The following is a 6,113-nucleotide window of genomic DNA, read 5'->3' as shown; positions in this document are numbered from 1 at the left end:
ACCTTTCATTTGCCGCAATCTGTCTATTAGGCCGCTACTTACCGAACCAGGGGCGCGTTTCAGAGACGATCGTTAAGGCGATCGTTAGCTGATTTTGGTAGTACGACCAAAATTACCGATCGGCACCGTTTCAGAGACGCAACGTGCACCTGCTTTATCGTTAATTTTGCTCGTAAACCTACGACCAGTAAGAGGCACTCGTTAACTTAACGATCAAGATGGCGGATGAAGATTTTCGCCATATCAAAGTATACTTTTACTTTTTACCAACATTTGAGAGTTTAATATTGCGTGTAGCATGTTCGCTGGTGTGGAATTTATAAACTATGTCTAAAAATAGCTGAAAACAGTACGACAATGTTCTATTTTCGCCGTTCTGTCAAAAAAAGGATTTTAACTGTAGAAGATGTAAGCTTTTTGTTATATTTAGTAAATGTGCTGATATTGTGTACATCTAAAACATTGAATATGATGTAGAATTTGATTTGGTTCCATTGCTGTTTTATATGTTATGTAAAACATTTTCTTGAAATTTTTCTATTTCGGATAGTTTTTAATTCGGATAAATAAATGTCTGTACATATTTTGTTGTAATATTACCGGTCTTTGTGGCATGTAGTCAGTGAATTATTAAACAGTGTTACCATTTTATCATGTCAGGATATAACATTATTATTTTTCTTATTTTTGCACATCTTAAACTTGCTAAAGAACTTCAACGAACACGTTATATATTACCTTTTTGGTTGTAAACATCAAAAAAATAAATATCAACATTAAAGTTATGGAAGCCAGAACTAATCTAAAACTGATGCTAAATATATATAAATATACTGTACAGTAATGTAAACAACACTGTCACAACAAATAAGTTGATTATTGGCTACTTTAATACCATGAACACTATCGGGTGACAACGTAATCATTTTAGTTCACCTTTACTTGTAATTGAAACTTGTTTTAGTAAGGTATCCTATGGTTTATGTAGAACTCTGTAGTATAGTACATATGTGAGTTTTCAACTGACAAAGGTTAAATCTTGTCTTTTCAGTCATACCATTTGATGCCAAGTGTACAATAAAAACTGAAATGAAAATTGACAGCAGAAGTGTCATGGTCTTGGTGGAAAATGCTGTGCTCTTCATTGACCTCTGTTTAATAATGGTATGGAAAAGGGAATTAAATTCTAATGTTGGTTTTATGAATAATATAAGAGGTATATTCAACATATGAACACATAAGGACTAATGTAGAAACTGAACTGCAAAACCATATTATATATCTGCAGTTAATGTACAAGCTATGTACAAATGCTTATTGATATAATATGTTTTCATTTATTTAGTTTTTTTGCTTGTTAAATATTTGTTTTAGTTAATTATTTCAGGCTCATGATAAAAAAACTACCAGGAATGCTTCAAGATGGCAATGGAGGGCAGTGTAAAAGTAGGTAGGAAATGATAAAATGCAATAGGATATAAACAAATTTTATGAATAATACAATAAGATGATGTTGGGCATCTTACTTTGAGCAGTTAACTGGTATAACATAATTGTTATTTAACTTATATGAACATTAAACAAGAAATAAAAAGTGACCAGAATGGTGTTTACATGTTTTCTTAAATACCCCACTTATTTCTTTTTTCAAAAGACAATAATTATCATAAAATATGCATACTATTTCAGTTGAAAAATGGGAATGTAAATTATGTGTTACTTGTAGTTTAACCATTAAAAGGCGTTTTCATAAATGTATTATATTGTGCTGTATTAAACAATATTTTATAACTTTTTGTCTTTTTCAGGACACTGAGAAATCACAATGTTTCAAACATCTAGAATATGCCCAGAGTCAGTCTTCAAGATACTCACCTTAAAAGTTCCAGTGTGATTTAGGAGACTTTGTCAGAACAGTACATTATACCTACATACACTGGAGATACCAGACCCAACAGATAACTACAGATATATTTAAACAGAACCTGAAATTAATTGCATATCCCAATACAGCATAATACTTTAAACGGTTAAAAAGGCAGTGAGGCATTTGTGTGTAATCTTCATTTAATATTTGAAATTTCTTTTTCCTTTTTTTTTGATTTTGCATTTAAAAGCCATTAGCATTAGATTTTTCAAAAATATATGTATTTTTATACAGTTTCAACTGTGATGTATATCGAGTTGTACATGTTTCCTCTAAGGATTAAAACACTTTTGAATTATATAGGAAAATTGAAATGATACATTTATTCAAACTTATGATAAAATATAAAACACACACTACCATTGTTGATCATGTAAACCTTCATACTATCTTTTATAGAAATTATGTGAATCTTTTGATATTTCTAAATACATTTATTTTTACTTTTACTGGCTCATGTTTAAACACAGAATGCTATATAAAGTGTATACTCACTTGTATATCATAACATGATTGAAATAGATAATAGATAATATTTGCATGAACCTCTGAACACTTAACCGCTATGGCAATCGGCACCAGTTAAGATACTTTTTGTTGAATAATGTGTTTTGATGAGACCAGCTTGTAAAATAGCTGTATTTCTTTTAGTCATTTTGTGAATACCTGAATTATCCTCGGGATCTATCTCAGTCATACAGATCCCAAGTACCGGTTAGGGCAATGTGTCATGTACCGCATCAGGGGAATCGGGTCAGCAGTGCAGAGAATTGGGCATTAAAATGTTGCTATTGGTTCGCCATGTCCAGGATCGGGTGTTAACTTAGGGTTTTTACCTTGACTCCGACAATGGACCGCGAGCTATGGGGCGGAATACGCGGGGGAATATGACCCCTGTGGGTGATTGCATGGTTCTATGGGTTTATATAATCTGAGGTGAGATATCTGAGTTTCACACCTGTAGGTAGTGGTTAAGACACATGTTAGGGGATTACTTATATTCCTACGACTCTACCGGCTGGGTTGAACTTGAACTTATCGGATTTTCTGGTAACACCAGGAGGCCGACCAAGGGAATTGGAGGTGGCTAAACCCTAATAGGAATTCGTAAGAGTACGCGCGAAGGGGGAGATTTGACGTGGTTCATAATGACAAGATGGTTGAACCTGAATCATGCAGCCCCGGGGGCGAAAGTTAGGAAGGCCCAAGATAAACCGTGGGGGTAAAGTTTGATGGTCCTCTAATTGGAAAGTATTTGAAGTCTGAGAGGCGGGTAGCTAGGTTTGTTTGTGCAAATAATGCCAATTTGTCGGTCAAATGGTTAGCTCAGAGAGGTAGAAATGCTTCCTCTGGTAGTAACTTCGAGAGGGGTGGGGCACGTTCGGGGGTCCGTCCTTTTGGAAAAGGGATGGGTGCTTTATCTGTCGTACAAGAGTAGAGATTTCATTTTTGCCGAGGCTGAACAGTCTCCGGGCCCAAAATAAAGTTCAGAGAATTCTCCCAGGTAACGTTTGGCCAAACAGGCTGCTTCTGTGTCTGATCCACGCCTGGTACAGGTTCAACCATTCGTTGTCATGGTATCTCTAACTGAAAATGGGGCAAATATGAAGGTTTAGGTGCCTAATTCAGAGGATGATGTAGTCACACCGCCGGTGGGGTCTGCAGAGTCCGCACTCTTAGAGGGAGGGCAATGAGGGTCATTATTGGTGGTAGATTTGCCTGGGGGAAGTTTCCCGAAGACGGGTAATAATTCAAATTGGGGGGCGGGTAATAATTCAAATTGGGGGGCGGGGTGAGACTAGTTCTTGTCTCCCTCGGTTGGCAAAAGCAACTCAAGTGCCATATCTGTGGTTGCATATTGTTTTTAATTATAAATTATTTAAAGTGGCCATTCCTCAACTACCGATTATTCTAACAATGCATTTAGGTCCTCTCGAACATATAGAAAATATACAAACATAATCTATACATGTACAATGAACATGAACATTTTCAATCATTTAAAATGCGAACATTTGGTAGGCAGCAGAGATTATTGTTGAATTATAACCTACATTTTCAGTCTTTGATTAGTACCAAGACTAGTCGTTATTAAGATTTGTAGTTTAACAATTTTACAGAAATGACATTTAATTTGGTTCCCCGCCTTCTCAAATTGGGTCTAAGACATTTACAACATATAAGATACAATCTCAAAGATCAAGCTGGGCGGAGAAAGCGAAACAGGTTATACACCAGGGGCGTAGCTAGCCCTTTATTCATGTGGATTCATATAATTATGCAAGGGGGGGTCCAGGGACATGCCCCCTCGGATTATTTTGAAAACCATGGTGCAGTCTTGTGCATTCTGGGCGTTCTGAGTTGCTTTACTTAGGACTAGAAAATGGACGGTTTTAGAATCATGTAGTCAAGTACGCATACTGCAATTTTGGCTGTTTTTTTGTCAGAATCATGTGTATTCCGCCGCGTACTCGCGTATAGGCAGCTACGCGCCTTTTAGCTATAAGATATTTTAAACATGTTGGGTAAAATCTTGAAACTTAGTACGACTAGCTCGCCTCGCCCGTTCCAACTTTCCTTATTTTTTTACCTAATTTGTTTGTTTACTTAAAATTTGTTCGTTTACTTAACACTTACACTGTGCTGGTTTTCCATTTTTCCTCAATCTATCCCAATTCAGGGCAGTATTGCTTGTCCTTGTGAGCACTTGAAAAGACTAGGAGTGATAACGTGAAAACAATGGACGAAAAAGATTTCGTTTGATAAAATGCACATTAGTTTGGCTTTGTGTAATATAATATAAGCCAAGTCATCGGATGATTCATTTAATAGCATTATTTCTTGCTTGTTCTGACAGACAAGCTTTTGGTTTAAAGGAACTCGTTTATGTTCGTCGAGTCAGGCATCGAAACAAATCATTTTGTTAAAATGTAAATAAAACGTTTGTTACAATGATAACACATTATTCGGAACACCCCGGTCATTTTCCATCGAAAACAACCTAGGTTACATGCCGGTACATCAGTAGAAGTAGTTAGTATTTTTTTAGATAATAGTATTAATCATTTATAGTAGTTTAAATCCTAGTTTGAAATGCTTGCCAGTGATGTGTATTGTTGCATACATAATTGAGATTCCTAAGAGTAAAGTCACAAAGTTGAATTGCTAAATTAAAATTACTACGCGATCTACTTGCAGCGTAGTAAAATGTAAAGGTTTTTGACATCGTAAACCGTCCAAATACATCCGAGGTTGTTTTCGATGAAAATTGGCCGAGGTGCTCCGAATGCATCAAACGTGATAAACAGTGCTCTGCTGTAAATACTAATTGAATCACGTTACAGAAAAAAGTTATGTTGGACCGAAATATGTTAATAACCTCTGAAAATATATTTGTTTTAAACTTATTAAACCTATTAAAATTGAATTGTCTTATGTTTGAATTTAGAATATTTTGCTCAAACGGGTATCTGCGAGTTGCTGTTTGGTGGTTGTACATAAAAGTTATTAATACGACTAAATTTCAACAGTAAAACAATATATGAGTGAGTGCCTTTAAAAAAGAAAAAAAACTGTCTTACAAAAAATTAGGGATAAAAGAATCGAGAGGTTAGTTGTGTTATGCGAACTCTGTCTTATGTTCCATTATGTTCAGTTCGTTGTATGGTTTGTGTTATTTTCCTTATTGCAACAGAACATGCAGAACGAATATTTGTAACATAGAACAATGTTAGCACTGAATACATTTATAACAAAAAATAGCTTTTCAAACGTTTATCATACTTACGCATCACATTGCCGATACTATATCGTAAGACATTTAGGCACCCAATTCTGAAGATCATTGTCAGAAAACGTTAACGAGCTGGCGTATTTTTGTCGACCATAGAAACATTAATAATAGACCATAGAAAAAAGACCATAGAAAAAATAATTTTAATTAAAAGACCATTGAAACATTAATAATGCACATGAACAGACCGCCTCGCTGTGAATTTAAAGCCTTTAATAGAGAGATATAGTTTTCATTACTCGTTATCTGAACTAAGGCCGGTTGTTGATGATTGGAATCAGTAATCATCATCATCATCATCATCATCATCATCATCATCATCATCATCATCATCATCATCCACCACACATACACAACCACCACCACCACCAACTTAACCACCTTCATCATCAT

The 6,113-nt window shown here is 35.3% G+C and overlaps 1 long non-coding RNA gene across 1 annotated transcript; it reads left to right on the top strand.

The window, feature by feature from the left end:
• The first annotated feature begins 271 nt into the window (after positions 1-271).
• Positions 272-2,374, top strand: LOC128222602 (uncharacterized). Its single transcript, XR_008259172.1, has 4 exons — positions 272-408; positions 1,052-1,164; positions 1,388-1,446; positions 1,809-2,374. It is a non-coding gene; the product is annotated as an uncharacterized LOC128222602 (long non-coding RNA).
• The last annotated feature ends 3,739 nt before the right edge of the window (positions 2,375-6,113 follow it).

The sequence above is a fragment of the Mya arenaria genome, chromosome 16, assembly GCF_026914265.1.
Source record: "Mya arenaria isolate MELC-2E11 chromosome 16, ASM2691426v1".
In the NCBI taxonomy this organism is placed as follows: domain Eukaryota; kingdom Metazoa; phylum Mollusca; class Bivalvia; order Myida; family Myidae; genus Mya; species Mya arenaria.
This window is presented reverse-complemented; position numbering and strand designations above follow the sequence as displayed.